Raw genomic sequence first — 17491 nt, 5'->3', positions numbered from 1 at the left:
ACCAAGGCTGTCTGAGAATTGCAAGCTTGTCCATGTCCACAAACTGCATGCTAATATCTTTCTAAAACATGTGTCCTTGCAGAGACTTACAGGTAGCTTCTGTTTGTGAGCATTGGTAGCTAAGGCATGTACCACATGAATCCCTCATTCAGCACTGAATGCCTTCATGCAGCTTATATTTTCCCAGTGAATTCAAATATAGATCCGGAGTGCAAAATGGAAATGGAAATACTAGTCAGTATTATTTTTCTAGTTGCTTTCCTACAAGCTCATACCTATTGTGTTTTCTGCCATTGGATCTTCATATGGATAACCCCTTAACAATCCAATCCTAGAAAGTAGAAGGATCTAACTCTACATCTGCATCATTAACAATAGCACTTATATCCCAACTGAAGTATTTTTAGTAGATCTCAAAATGATATACTTTACGGCAAAAGGCCCTTGCTAGAGCTTATTGTATTACACAGAGCATACAATGGTGTGTGTGAGCTGCCAACAAGTTGCCATAGTCATGGTGAATTGCTGCCACACTCTTTTGAATTTGCCCATCTTACAAGTCAGCTATTCCATTACAGAAAATCATGCTTTCTTGTTAGGTAAAGCAATCTTATAGATAGCACTCCATTGGAATAGTGTTAACAAAACAAAACAAAACAAAACAAAACAAAACAAAACAATAAGTGAGACCGGTTGTGTAAGGAATGGGTGAGCTGCTGCTCAGTTTTTGTGAGCTGCTTATTTTTTCTTGTAAGTTAAACTTGGCCGTTGATTGGATGTGACATTTTCATTTCACAGTAACTCTTCTCATACTCACATTGTGTACTTTAGGCTCAAAAGCAACCAATCATAGTATGGGAGAGTCTTATCAGGGGAATATAGTCCTCCCTTCACTGAGGTAAAATGCTTTCTCTAAGGTCCTGTAACCAGAATACTTGCCACTCAAAGGGCAGCAGAAGATAGCCTTTGGTTACAAATTCCAGGACCAGAAATCACCAATAACTTCCATTAGCTATGAGATGGTCTTAGACACGTAACTCCATAGATATTGCAACACCATAACTGGAACAGAAGAGGGACCTGAAGGCAGAGATTGTTTTGCTAGTATTTGGACTCCAGTTTTCCAGACTACAAGATTACAAGTTGCAAGAATTCCATTAAACTTTGCCACTTAACTGGTTACCCATTTTTCTTTTCTTTTTCTTTTTCTTTTCTTTTCTTTCTTTCTTTTTTTTTTTTTTTTTTTTTTTTTACAGGGCAAGCTATCCTCCAAGATAGGGAATATGCTGCCTCTGTGTCAATTCTACATTACAAATATGGCTTGAGAGAATATCATTGAAAAAATTCAGATTAAGTCCAGAAACATAGCTCTGGCAGACTCTTGTGAGGAAAAACAAAACAAAACAGATTTTAGGCTTTAATTCCCTGTAAGTCAAGCAAAGTAACAAAGGAGATGAAAATAGAGGTTGAGTGCCAAAGCACAATCTCCACAAGTATATTTTAATTACAATGCTTCTTATTCAACCTTAGTCTACAGGGAAAACAATACTGTGTTTTAAAAGATTTTGGCACCCTCCTTCATGTCATGGGAGAGTGGCTTAGGTGAGAGTCAGAGGTTGGTGAGTGGATAAACATGATGAATACACTCCATTATTTTGTTGTTGTTGTTGTTGTCCTTCTGAGTTTTATTGTTATTGTTCTGTGTTTAAATTCTCAACATCATACTAAGGAATTTCTAGCATCTTAGCTTCATTTATTGTGAAACAGCTTTGAGATTTCTGCTTTTGGACCATCAAACGAGCAAACAAGAACCTCTCTTGGCTGCAAGAGCAAGCATATTAAACTGTAAACTCTAGCAAGTTTATCTCTATTGCTATATAAAATTATATTACAGGTTCCATGGCCTACCACTATCAAAACCTACTCTAAAACACTATCTAGAACTTATAAAATCACGCAACATTTCATGTGAAATTCTACTGCTACAGAATATGAGATAATGAGTCTAATTTTACTGGGATATGAGTCTAACTACAGGAAATTTGGAGAAGGTATGAGACTGAAGTGTTTGAGATTCCAACTTAAGATGTGCTTTCCCTTGCAAAGTTTGCCACAGATCATTAAGTTGAGGCTAGAATTTTCTCCTTATGTGAGGGGGAAGGTGCTGCATCAGCTGGGGAGGGAGAATCAGAGAGACATGGAGCATGGGAATCATCTGATTTTCTAACTCTCCCACATGCTTTCATTTCAATTGTTATTTCAACTATTTTACTAGAAAAGGCCTTAATTTTCATTTTTAAAGGCTGACAAGTCTAAGAATTCAAAGAGTATAATTTGACAATTTAGAAGTTTAACCTTTGAATTCTGGGTAACTCAGCCCTTTGGAAACTAGGATATAGCAGTCAGAAAAAGTTACAGGTTATGGGGGTGCCTTGGTGGCTCAGTTGGTTAAGCATCTGACTTAGGGTTCAGATCATGTTCTTACAGTTTGTGGGTTCGGGCCCCACATCAGGCTTTCTGCTCTCAGCCAGAGCCTGCTTCAGATCCTCTGTCTCCCTGTTTCTCTGCCCTTCCCCCTTTCACATTCTCTTTCTTAAATATATAAGTAAACACTTTTTTTTTTAAAGTTTCTGGTTATCAAACCATACTTTACTTTGAATCAAATGTTTGGAACTTTGAACTTGTTCTTTCTTTATTTAAACTCTCTAGTATAATCAGAAGAAGCCAACACAAGCTAAATCATGATGTTCTCCATGTCCCTCACACTGTTCTTTGGCAAAACCTGTTCAGTCTCCTAAGATCTTATGTTTGATAGGCATGCACAAACAGGCATTAATTTTTTAAAAACTCTGTACTTGCATGCCAAAGCCTACCAGATTATCATTCTTTAATGCTAGCTGGATATTCAAATCCTTCAAACACACAAAAACATAAAAATGTCAAAATTTCATTTCATGAGGGTCTGTTACCTGCAGAAATCCATTTCTGGTCCCAGTCAGTCAAAGTTCAGAGTTAACAAAACCCATTATAGCTTGTTTAATTTGGATCAACATTTATTACAAGATATAATTCGGCTAATAGACTGTTGAGAGGCAAAGAGTTTGGAGTCTGCACAGATAGTAATAACACCAGTGTTACAAGGTGCTAATATTACAGGGTTCTATCAGCCATGTGCCCAGAGCACACATACTATAGCTCATCTAACTGACTTTGGCCATTATGTACATAACTACTGCCACAGTCACTTTCAATAAACTAGGCCCTTTTCTAAAAGTAGGTTCTGAATAGCATCTGCTTCCTCAGGTTGTTTTAAGGCTAGATCACAACATGTGATTATACCCTTGTTGCCATAGAAGTTGCAGAAGTAAATATTACTATTTTATTTCAAAGCTTCAGGAGTGAAAATGTGGAAGACTTTTCCCCATTTGAAGGGCAACCTAAATATACAGAATAGCATAAGTTATAAATATCTACTGCATAGCATAGTGAGATGCTAAGTTAAAAACAAACTTTAAATGTTTATTTTGTTGAATAGCTGTTCAATAGTCCAAAAAAATGGCCATGCTTGAGTGGTCTTGGAAATAAAAATTAAAGACAATTATTGATGTCTGTAATAAATAAAGAGCTTCTGAAAATAAAGAATAAAATGGTCGACAACTCTATAGCTAGAGATAAGAAGAGTATTCATAGAAAAATGGAACTTCAAATTTATCTTTCATATATGAAGAAAATGTTCAAATTGCTCAAAAATAAGATAAATGCAAATCAAGACAGTATTTTTCATCTAGCAGATTATCAAAACTACAAAAAATTTCTGACATGGTAAGGCTTCAGGAAAACAGACATGCATATGTTGGTGAAAACTCCAAAATAGTAACACCCTGATGAAAGAGTTGTAACCTTTGAACTAAAAACCATCCTAAAGATACACTTGTAAAATTATGAAGAGTCATATACACATGGCTATTATTTTCAGTGCTATTTATAACAGTATGATTCTATAAATAGCACAGTTGTCCATCATTAGGGTATGTGTTGAATATGTTACAGTAAATCTCACAATAGGGTGCTATACAGTTTTTAAAAAAGAAAAAGAAATTTCATGTACAAACATGGAATGACCCCTGGGATTTAATATTAAATGGAAAAGAAGAGCAGTGAAGTTTTTGTTTAGCATGCTACTATTAAACAAGAAAATCTTCAATTTGACTTGCAAGGCATGGCAGCACAAAGTATAGATTAGGGAAGGAACTTCATTACTTCATTTTGGGATGGAAGGAATTATATATGGTCTTTTCCTCCTTGGGTTTATGGTTGACCAGAGCATAAGTGTGTAAAGTTTCATATGGTCAGTAAGTTTGTGCAATTTTCTTAGTCCAAATATGGGCAACTGGGAGTGAAAGAATTCTGATTCTAGGTAGGAGCAGGATATAGGACTAGAGAGAGTCAGGTTTTAGTTGAATGAGTGGAAAATTACTAGGAATGAAGAATTTTCCAGAGACCCAGACAATGAATCTATGTGTATGTGTGAATATATCCTAATAATAAATACAAATTTACAAACACCATATTCATACATCTACTTATATTTAAGAAAAAAGAGGGGCACCTGGGTGGCTCAGTTGGTTGAGCGTTTGACTTACGCTCAGGTCATGATCTCAGGGTTGGTGGGTTCAAGCCCTGCGTTGGGCTCTCTGCTGACAGCTCAGAGCCTGGAGCCTGCTTCAGATTCTGTGTCTCCCTCTCTCTCTCTGCTCCTCCCCTGCTTGTGCTTTGTCTCTCTCTAAAATAAATAAACATTAAAAAAAGAAAAAGAAAAAGAGAAAAGAACAAGGGAAGGAAAAACTATAAATTAGAAAAACAACTATAAAAGTAAATAGATAAATGAAATAATTAGATTGGAGGGGGTGGGAATAAAATAAAAGATTATTTCTGGAAACATACTTTTGTTATATCTGACTTTGTAACATGAATTATATTGTGCTATGTCAATAAAAGTTTAATTTTAAGAGAAATCATTAACATTAAACAAAATGAATAAACACAGATAATACTACATGTGCTTTTAAAACACTGTAAAACAATATTTTGTGCATTTCTAATATTATAAAATCTAACTACTGAATAATTAAAACATTTCTCAGAAGACTGCTTTCTTTATAATAATATTGTTTGCATTAGTCCTTTATTTTTTATCCTGGGCTATTATCCAGGTATTGCAAGATAAAATATATTAGTAATTGTGCAGATGTCACTGAGAACAGAGATTTGTTTTTTTCATTCTGAAGTAGAACATACATATGGAAGATTTATGAAGTTATAGAAAAACTCTGTGGCTTTGGATTGAAATGGAACTATCAATGTTTCAGATACCTTATCCTAAAAATATATATTTTCTAGTTTTATCTATTGAAAACTGCCCAAAACCTTGCACAAATCTATAGCAGCAAACATACATAGCATACAAATTGAGGTTAATATTTACTATTTCTCACTATAAGTAGCCAACCCACCTTAGAAAAATTGCTGATTCTGAATACAGGGTGGAATTATCCATGGTGATTCCAAAATATAACTTGATATTAAAGAAAATAAAGTGGTTATCAAAGCCTGCTTATCTTTGATATTTGACTACTTGACTATATGTCAAAAAATCTCTCACAGTCAAAGAAACCTCTCACTGGACATCTGGGACAATCTGAGTACCAATAAGAATAATCACTGCTGTGGATTAAATATATATTAATGATGATTATTTATTTTAAGTTTAATTATTTTGAGAGAGACAGAGACAGCATGAATAGGTGAGGGGCAGAGAGAGAGGGAGACAAGAGAATCCCAAGCAGGCTCTGTGCTGTCAGCAGAGTCCAATGTGGAGCTGGAACCCACAAAACCATGAGATCATAACCTGAGCCGAAACCAAGAGTCACTTAATTGACTGAGCCATCCAGGCACCCCTTATTAACTATGTTTAAATCCAGTAGTTCTTAATACGTGTCAAAAGATTCTAATTGGTCTTCCTCATCTTTGGAGAATAAAACAATTTCATAAAATTCTACAAGATAAAAAATCAGTAATTGATCATGCTTTTTATTTGATCCTTTAACCAAGTAGTTAATGAATGGAAGTTTCTTTTGTAGGAATATCCTGGAGGATATGAGAAAATGAAGGATAGAATTAGAATATAAACATTTTGTAGCTTCTGAGGAGTTAATGGATCCAGGACATGTACCTCCTAGTGGAAGTATACAATATCACCCCTATCAAACAAAATTGACATCTGTTGTCATCCACAGAAAGGTAGCTCCGGAATTTTCCTATATAAGGGAATTATGAGCAGGTATCTGCTTAGAAGAGTGCCTTAGGGATGCTGGGAGACTTATGTTGAAACTGTTTGTTTAGCAAGCTTGCTATTTAAAAGAATTTGCTGAAGTGGTAACAAAGCTTACAGGATGGCTAAGACTTGTCTGTCAATCTCATTTACCATTGCTTGTACCAACTATTGTCTTTGTATTTATTTTATGATATGAATATCTAAAATAGAAGTGTATCCTTGCCTGGAAAAAGGAAATAGACACTGCTTTATTTTTCTCCACATTATTACTTGAATGAATGTGTTTCTCCCTTTATGAGACAAGATGCTGTGACTATGGTTTGGCTTACATACCTTGTAATGGTTATGAAATGTGAAACTAAATTACCTCATTATATGGCTTCTGGGTTGTAGAAGGAGAGAAGTGGCATTGACTAGAGCCAGATGTTCTGCCTTCATAACCAGGTTCCCCTTCTTACTAGCTCCATGACTATAGAAAATTTAATTAATCTTCCTCTTGTTCTTCAGTTACATTACTGCAAAAATGAAGATAATACCATTTCCCATTGTTGGCTTCCGGCAAGGACAAAATGAGTTGATAAGTAAAAATTTGGCACATAGGAAATGTTTGGTAAATGTTAGTCATTGCCATGATAGGTAAGTTGTTAGAAGATTCCCTAAGAAATCGAATGTTGTGAGCACATGAAATGGAGAAAATAAAGACAAATTTGAGAGCTCTCAGAGAAGTCCATAAGATTCAATGACCTGAGAAGGGTCTTGGAAAGGGTGGCATACAAAAGTTGTTGTCTCTCTGCTCTCTCCCAAAGTGGTTTATGCAAGCCAGTTTGTTTAGATCTTGCATCTTTATTTTTTTTTAAGTTTATTTATTTATTTTGAGACAGACAGAGGTGCAAGTGGTGAGGGACAGAGGGAGAGACAGAAAATCCCAAGCAGGCTCTGTGCTGCCAGTGCGGAGCCTGACACAAGGCTCGAACTCACAAACCATGAGATCATGACCTCAGCGGAAACTAGAAGTCGGATTTTTAACCAACTGAGTCACCCAGGTGCACCTAGATCTTACGTCTTTAAATCAGGTATTTCTTTCCTTTTCCTTGTATTTTTCAAAACTGCTGGGGGTCTATCATAAAAAATTAAAATTGAGCAATTTTATCTTTTAAGAATAAACATTTAGGAAATGTAATTTTTATTTTTTATTTTTTTTAATGTTTATTTATTTTTGAGAGAGAGAGAGAGACAGAGCACGAACAGGGGAGGGGCAGGCAGAGAAGGAGAATCCGAAGCAGGCTTCAGTGCAGAACCTCAGGCAGGTTGTAACTACCAACCGTGAGATCATGACCTGAGCAGAAGTCAGACGCTAAACTTACTGAGCCATGGGCACCCCAGGAAATTTAATTTTTAACACAGAAAAATAATCATTGGATATTGCAAAATATGGTGTCACATAGAACATAAAATTTTCCAGATTTCTTATGAAATGGAATATTTACATATATTTATATATTATTTATACACAACATGATAGAATTTTTCAAATTTATACCTAGTATGAAATTGTATTTTAATTGACATATGCCTCTATCTAAAAATCTGTCCATATCTCTGATCCATCTATATTTAGAAAGAAAATACTTTACAATATTCCCCAATCTAAATGGTAGCTTAGAATTATAGGAGACAGTTATAATTATTTCAATTAAAATATACAAGTCACTCTGCATTATAATAAATCCTACAGAGAGCAGTATATATCACTATAGGATATGTATGTGGTATTTTTATTATTTGAATACTAAATTACCTAATTTTCATGCTTCAGATTTGCTGACTGTGACTGTAATTAATCTCCTAATGATTAACAAAGAAAGATACTTTTTGATATCAAATAAATGAGAATAATAGCTTCCATGAATTTTGTGAAAATCAATTTATTAAATGGGTCCTTAACATCTTGGAATACTTCCAGTAGTATAAGTGAATGAATTCCAGCAAGGAAGTACTTCCTGTGAAGACAAGATTTACACGGGAGAATGCTCTTGAAGAAATCTTATCTTTTTTACTGTAGGGGTGATTATAAAGTTAAATATATAGCATAGCGTAAAATGGAATTGTGAAGAATGAGGTCAAAATAAGACTAAAAAAGGTGAAGGGCATATTTGATAATATATCATTTTCAAACATAGGATATTTAACTACCAGAAGTCACTTTAAAGAGAAATAGTTAATGATCCTTAAAATTCGCTTTTACATAATGTTATATTGTTACACACTTTACTATAATACCTCTTTTTTCATATTAATATATGGCAGAATATAAAAATGTTATATGGTACTTTTCCACAGAGTACTAAAAGATGCATACAGACATCAGAACACAGAGTAATTCCTTAGGAACTACTGTTCATTATAATAATTACATGCATGTTTTTGCAGAAGTTACAGGAAAAGTAGTGGTGTTTTAGGAATTATTTATTAGTAACTAAGGTGGGCCATAGAGCAGTCCACAGCTCTCTGTGAGTGTGTCTTTGTCTAATTTTTCAGCCTCAACTCTCTTATGCCTGGCACACACATTTTGCATTGCCATTCTCAAATAATTCCAAGTTGCTATGCTTGTCATTTTTTATGTAACCTTGGACTTTGTTCATCCTTCTTCCTTTTTCCTGAATGCATTTCTCCATTCTTTCCTGCTCCCTGTATTAGAACTAGCAAATCAGTACTCCATTTTTCTGTGTCCACTCTAGACAACATTGTATGTCATCCTCTCTCCACCTGGCAAGTATTGATTATTTCCACCTTTGGACTACCTCTGTGCAACAATGCAGATTTTACTTTGGCATTTGTAAAACATTATCAATCTGATATTTGGCAAATCTGTCTCCTCATTTGAAACATGATTATTTGTTGCCATGTTGCTAGTAGTGAGCCAAATGACTGATTGTTGAATTACATCCTTATTAATAGGTTATTTTTTTGAAGATTCACATGTCAAGATCCCTCAATTTGATCAGTCTTATAGAGATTAGGGATAATTTAAGATATACCAGTGTACTATGAAAATTATGGATTTCATCTATGTCAATCTAACTTTGAGGACATATGTAACAGATATTTTGAAATGTCATATCCTCCAGAGAACTATCCGATAAAACTTCCTGCAGTGATGGAAAAGGTGCCCTATAGTATGATAACCATTAGTTATATGTGGCAATTGAGGATTTGAAATTACCAGTATGAAAAAGTGGATATTTGGTTTATTTTTTAAATTAATTTATATTTAAATTTAAGTAGTCACATATAACTAGCTCCTCCCTACTTAGCATCACTCCTGAATCAGTGTGTATTTAAAATTCATGTATGTTCAATGACATATATATACTAACAATACATCTTTATATATTGACATTTAATTAAATAATTTTATAAATGGGTGTTTTCAGCAAAATTGCCATACACTGGGAATTCAAAGATAGTATGATACAGTCTCAGAACTACAGACATTTTTACTTTTCCAAGGAGAAGTTGTAATAACATTCACCTCAAACTTTATGGGCAAATTTGCATAATAAATATTTTTGTTTACTACTTTCTCTCACCCAAACACAGTATTTGCAGGGAAAGGAAAGAAGAGTGAGAAAAACAGAGTATTCTTCATGGAGCAGGAAGACAAATATGAAACATAGAGTAAAGAGAATAAAAGAGAATAAAAAGACTCAAAATGAATTTAATCGGAAATACAATAGATAGTAAACCTAAATGATGCTAGGATAATGAACATTTTAAAAAATAATCTTTTAGAGTTTTCTAAATTTAGTAAAAACACTTAATATTTCACATTACATATATATATTTTTTGACCTAACGGTTCATTCAGTGTTATCCAATATGCATGGTGAGCATCAGATTATGCCTGCCTTGTCCAGAATGCCTTTATATAGAATGAAGTGCTTAACCCATAGGAAACCCTCAGTAAATATTAGATGAAAACCTGAATTAATCACTGAATCCTGAGCAATATTGTAAAAAAATGAAATAAATCCACATAAAAGCATATTGATGAAACTCAACAACATAAAAGACAGTAAGTGCTGAAAGCAACTTGGAAATTGCAGATCATTTACATGGCAGCAACAATGACATAATTCTCCTTAGCAGCAGGAGGTAAGAGTAGCAAAAGAAATATCTTTCAAGTGACAGAGTAAACTAATCACCAGCGTCTACGTGCTGTTTTGTTGATGTAGGAAAGTCAGCATCCAACAATATTATTTTCATTTTCTTTTTTAAAGGCTACTTTATTTTTTTTTAATTTTGTGTGTTTTATTTATTTTTTCCCAATGTTTTAATACCTATGATATGAATGTGTGTATGTATGTATATGTGTGCTTATGTATGTTTTCATAAATTATGAATTTTTTTGCTTAAGAACACAGACCAAATTCAAAGACATGGGTTCTCATTGAAAAGAAAGAAGAACAAAGTGTGCTTAAAACTATCTTAATATTTCATTTCATTAAAAATATCATTAAAAATATCTTTAAAAAATTATGACAATAAAAAATCTATGAAATCTGGATGGAAGGATAAGGTTCTTAATATATCATTAATCTTTATATTTTTTCAATTTGTTTAGAATATTTTATAATTAAAAGTGAAATAAAAATATATGATGTAAAACCTAAATTTGTGTCATAAAGTCCTAAGGCATAAAATGAGTGTTGCATACACCAATGTATGAATTTATATGAATTTGAAACTTCTATTGCACATGAATACCATGAATCCCTGAAAATATATGAGTTATTCCTTGTTATTAACTGCACAATTCTTCATATACTTACTGTTACATCAACCTTCTTTAAATAAATGTTAATTTACACTATTTATAAACCAAACTTTAGAAATATCTGAAATATTATTTCTAATAATATTATTAGAAACTGCATTTAAATTCATATGAGATATGAATATCTGCATTTCTTTTAGAAACAATAGCCATTAAATTGATATATTCACTTTCTCATTAATTTATATTTGAACACAGCATAGCAAGTATTTAATTATAATTTACTCCACGTTCATAAAATGTATACATGTTTATTCCTGATGGTTGTTTTTACCAATTTCACAAATTTCATTGTTTACTCTTTTCAAAGGAGATCTTGCTGATTTTCTTCTATGAAAGATTTTATTCCAGCACTGAGTCATATTAAAATATGAAAAAGTTGAAGTTGGCAAGAAACACATGAAATCAGCAAAGTTGTGAGAAATATAGTAGTATTGGGGGAGTTTGAGAAAATGCTGCTTATCCAGAATCACTACTGTGGCTGCCTAGAGGCTAGTTTAATTAGGCTACAATTCATATGGCAGAAAGTAGTTTTGTAATTACCTTCAAATGACCAAATGATATAGAACTCTAAGGAGAGTTGCATATTCCCAGTAATGAACCAATTTTCAATTGACTGGGTATTTTATCTAAGGCATTTATTGAGCAAACAATATTTAAATATATGTTACTTCAATTCTATATCCATATAAATAGTTGAATTTTAGGAGCTTATTTCAGAATGTATAGAAATAATTAAAATTTTTTTTTAATAAAACCCATCAATTTTTAGAAACGTGCTTTGCTTAAAGTAAAAGTACTGCATCTAAAATCTAGAAATACAACCATTAACTAAGTTTCAGATTGCACCATGAAAGTTCAATTAGTTAAGTATGGGAAGCATATTTAATTAAAATCCATATCTCTTAATGATGAATAAAGAAATATAAATACTTCCTTTTTTGATTGTTTATAGTTAATTCTTCTTTGATATCAAAGTGACCCCAAAATCGTATCTTTTTAAGAACACTTTTCCTCTTTATCTGAATCTTTGCCTTTTGCAAGGGATAGATGCATTAAATATGTGCATTAAAATATAGCCCCAGGGGCGCCTGGGTGGTTCAGTTCGCTTAGCATCCGACTTCCGATCAGGTCATGATCTGGCAGTTTGTGAGTTCAAGCTCCACATTGGGCTCTTTGCTGTCCTCCAGGAGCCCACATTGGATCCTCTGTCTCCATCTCTCTGCCCCTCCCCCGACTCTCCAAATTAAAAAAAAAAAATTAAAAATTAAAAATGACTTTAAATAAATAAATAAATAAAAATAAAACATAACCCCAAACCTGAGACATATCCTCTCTACTACATAGAAATAAAGTCAACAAGTTTTTAGGCAGAAAATGTGGTATGGGGGTTCTTTTAATTAATCTAAAATGCTTCCTTTGCTAGAGGTAGTAGTATCAAGAGAAAAATTGATAATCTCTAAATACAGAAGATTTTTGAAACATTATGAGGAACTAAGGATATCTAAATCAGTATAATTTTTTATATTTTGAAAATGGAGGTATAAGAGAAAAAAACAACAACTTCATACAAATATCCATAAAAATTACAAAAATGTGCTTTGGGAATCGAAACATAAAATGAAAGAATAATAATTTGTCATATTTTCTATTAAATACTTATGTTAATAATCATTTATATACTTTAAGAATATTAATTCAATCCTCACAACCGAGTTAGCTGTTATTATGAACTTCATTAAAAAAAAACAAAACAGCGGAGATAAAGAAATTGAATGACTTGCCAAGGCACACATAGGTAGCATTATTGGAAAAAAAAAATTGACCCTAAGCAAACTTAATTTGAAAATCCATTTTAAAATATTATGAAAGCAGCCATAATACAAGACTAGCAACATTAACTCAAGAAAAAAGTACAAGTATGAGAAAATTTCTTATCTATTTCTTTACCTGAATGGTTTTTTGCTATGAAAACATCATGTAGTTGTTATTGAAAGAAAATACACAAAATTCAGACAAGAAACGATGGTAACAAAATAAAACAAACCCAGAACTCTAAACGTTAAAACATAAAAAAATTAACAATGTAACAATTTAAAAAATAAAAGTTAAAACATCAAGTACAGACAATCAAAGGGTTGTTGCTGGAGCTGTTATGTCTCAGAAGGCAGGATATCCTACTGATATCCTACTAAAGGGCTCCATGAAGAAGGTCAGTTTAAACAGGTTTTCTTTCTATGACATTTGTTACAGTCCCCAGCTATATATATTCAATATAAAGAAAACAAAAAACCCCACAATTTTTATATGGAACTCACATGAACCTAGGGGTGAGAAGAACTGGAACAATTATTTCAATTAAAAAAATATTGGGAAAACCAGATTGAAGTAAAAGGATGACAGAAACTGGAATGAGGAAGGACAGCAAGGGGAAAAGAAGAAGAAGGACAAGGAGAGCATGAGCAGGAGAGGGAAAAGAAAGAGGAAAAGAACAAAAAGGAGTAGGAGGAGGACAAGGATGAGGAAGGGGAGAGGAGAAGGAAGAGGAAAGGAGAAAAGATAGAGGAAAAGCAGAAAGAGAAGAAGAATAAAAAAGAAGGGGAAGAAGAACATTGAGGAGGAGAAGAATGAGGAGGGAAAGAAAAGTACCATTTTATGCAGTAACTAAAGCAAGAAACCCTTCTTTTTTTTTTTTTTTTTAAAGAAGTCACCAGCTTGCTTGTGTGTTCTTTGCACAAAGATAAAGGAAAAAATGACCAGCGGAATATCTTTCTCACATACTATTTTAAAGTAAGATTGCTTAAACGCACTGGGAGAGGCTGTTTCCTCTTCTTAGGACACATCTAAGAGAGGTGGCATTGCTTCTCCAGGGACAAAAGAGCTGATGGGTGCCATTTCCCTCTTCTACCCCTCAGCATGAGTGCAGAGACAAATGCTGAAGACAGCTAACCCAGACACTGGCAGTTGAATGTGCTTTGCTCCAAACCCCATGCTCTGGCATTCTGGTGCAACTGCCCTTCAGGGTCAAACCTTCAGTGCAATGAGAACCTCCTCTAGAAGACCAGCACAGGTCTTTGCCACTCCAGGTCCCTAAAGTTTGGAGTTTTAAAACTCAGCTGACCTGGCTAGGATAGAGCCCAAAGTGCACTGCACTGCACCAGGCAGGCAAGCAACCTGGATGCAGAAAGTATGAAAACAGGAATCTGAAAATAGCCTAGGATGCCCGAGGGGAAATTGTTTGCTCTTCTGGGAGAGCTTCCCTGACAGTAGCAAGCATGATCCCCCTCTCTAGGGACAAAGGAGATGGCTGGCGCCATTTCTCTCCCTCGCCCCTCAGTATAAACCACTTTAATAAACATCACAGTGCTAACACTGGCTGCCTACCTGCTTACACCTAAGTTCACTCCCCCTAGGCTCTGCTGGTACTGCTTTTCTCCAGAAAATGTGCCTAAGAATTATCACAGTGGGCCCCTCCTCCAGAAGACCAGCACAAAAACCCTGCACACACCATGTCTATTGCCCATAGAGTTCTGCAAAACTTCAGTTCTTGTGGAAATAGCATCAGGTCTCTTTTAACAAGTACCCCAGAGCATACCTAGTTAAAATTCACCAAAGTCCAAACATTCCCCACTACAGAAAAAAAGAACTTTGCAGATGACTGACCTGAGAGATAGAGTGACTAAAATACAGCAGCAGAGTGGGCACAACACACACCAGAGACACTTCCTGTAATGCCAGGCTCTGGCCATTATATAACCTCTTTTTCATAAAGCCACTACAGTCAGGAGAAGGAAACATAACAGGCCTTCCTAACACAGACAAGACAGAGATTTAGACAAAATGTCAAGACAGAGTAATTCATCCAAAAGAAAGAACATGAAAAGTTTATAGCCAGGGATTTAATTGAAACAGATATAAGTAATATGCCTGATTCATAATTTAAAGCAACAATCATAAAGATACTCACCGGGCCTAAGAAAATCATAGAAGACATCAGGGAAACCCTTACCACAGACATAAAAGAGCTACAAAAAAATCAGGCTGAAATGAAAAATGCAATAACTGAGGTTCATAACTGACGGCATATAATGACCTCAGGATGGAAGAAGCAGAGGAGCAAATAAGTAATATAGAATATAAAATTATGGAAAATAATGAAGCTGAACAAAAAAGAGAAAGAAAAATTTGGGATCACAAAAATAGACTTAGGGAACTCAATGATTCCATCAAGCATAGTAACATTCGTATCACAGAAGTCTCAGGAGAAAAAGAGAGAGAAAAGGGAATAGAAGGTTTATTTGAGGAAATTATAGCTGAAAACTTACCTAATCTGAGGAAAGAAACAGACATCCAAATCTAGGAGGCACAGAGAACGCCCATCAAAATCAACAAAAGCAGGCCACCAACATGAAATATCGTAGTTAAATTTCCAAAATATAGAGATAAAGAAAAAAATCCTAAAAGCAGCAAGACAACAGCTGTCCCTAATTCATGAAGGAAAACCAACAAGATTAGCAGTAGATGTCTCCACAGAAACTTGGCAGGCCAGAAGGAAGTCGCATGATACAATGTGCTGAATGGGAAAAATGTGCAGCCAAGAATACTCTATACAGCAAGGTTATAATTCAGAATAAAAGGAGATATAGAGTTTCCCAGACAAACAAAAACTAAAGGGGTTTGTGACAACTAAAACAGCCCTGCAAGAAATATTTAAAGGGGACTCTTTAAATGGGAAAGAAAGACCCAAAGCGACAAAGACTAGAAAGAAACAGAAAATCTCCAGAATCAATGACCAAACAATTAATAAAATAGCACTAAATCCATATCTATCAATAATTATTCTGACTGTAAATGAAATACATGCTTTAATCAAAAGACATAGGGCACTGGGACACCTGGGTGGCTCAGCTGGTTAAGCGACTGACTTCAGCTCAGATCATGATCTCACAGTTCATGGGTTTGAGCCCCCTATTGGGCTTTGTGCTGACAGCTCAGAGCCTGGAGCCTACTTCCAATTCTGTGTGTCCCTATCTCTCTGACCCTCCCCCTAGTTGCAATCTGCCTTTCTCTCTCTCAAAAATAAATAAACAACAAAAACTGAGAAAAAAAAACAACAACAACATAGGGTGTCAGAATGGATAAAATAAAGAAGACCCATCTATGTGTTGCCTATAGGGGACTCATTTTAGACCTAAAAAACCTGAAGCTTGAAAATGAAGGGATAGAGAAACATTTATCATTAACATTCAGAAGAAAGCTGGAGTAGCCATACTTATATCAGAAAAACTAGATTTTAAACCAAAGACATCTCTGTATGTAACAGAGATGAAGAAGACTACTGTATCATAATAAAGAGGCCTATCCAACAAGAAGATCACAATTGTAAATATTTATTCCCCCAACTTGGAGGAAGGCAAATATATAAAAACAGTTAATAACAAATATAAGTAGGGTGCTTGGGAGGTTCAGTCAGTTAAGCGTCTGACTCTTGGTTTAGGATCAGGTCATGACCTCACACTTTGCAGTTTTGAGCCCAGCATCCAGCTCTGAGCTGGCAGTGTGGAGCCTGCTTGGGATTCTCTCTCTCTCTCTTTCTCTCACTCCCTCTCTCTCTACCTTCCTGTACTTTTACGTCCCTGTCCCTCTCAAAATAAATAAATAAACAAACTTGAAAAAAGTTAATAATTACAACCATAAAAAAAACTCATTGATAATAATACAATAATAGTAAGGGACTTTAACATCCCATTTACAACAATGGACAGATCATCTCAGCAGAAAATCAACAAGGAAACAATGGTTTTGAATGACACACTGGATTTCTACCAAACATTTGAGGAAGATTTAATAACTATTCTTCTCAAACTATTCCACAAAACATAAATGCAAGGAAAACTTCCAAACTCATTATATGAGGCCAATATCACCCTGATTTCAAAACCAGACAAAGTCTGTACTAAAAATGAGGAATATAGGCCAATATCACTGATGAACATGCATGCAAAAAGTCTCAAGCAATACTAGCAAATTGAATCCAAGAGTTCATTAAAACTATCACTCACAATGATCAAGTGGGATTTGTTCTGGGGCTGCAAGCGTGGTTCAATATTTGCAAATCAATCAACGTGATACACACCACATTAATAGAAGAAAGGATAAGTACCACATGACCTCCAATAGATGCAGAAAAAGCATTTGACAAAGTACAGCAGCCATCCTTGATAAAAATCCTCAACAAAATAAGAATAAAGAAAACATACTTCAACATCATTCAGGCCATATAAAAAGACCCACAGCTAAAATCATCCTCAATGGGGAAA

The sequence above is a fragment of the Panthera tigris genome, chromosome A1 (assembly GCF_018350195.1).
Source record: "Panthera tigris isolate Pti1 chromosome A1, P.tigris_Pti1_mat1.1, whole genome shotgun sequence".
Taxonomy (NCBI): domain Eukaryota; kingdom Metazoa; phylum Chordata; class Mammalia; order Carnivora; family Felidae; genus Panthera; species Panthera tigris.
This window is presented reverse-complemented; position numbering follows the sequence as displayed.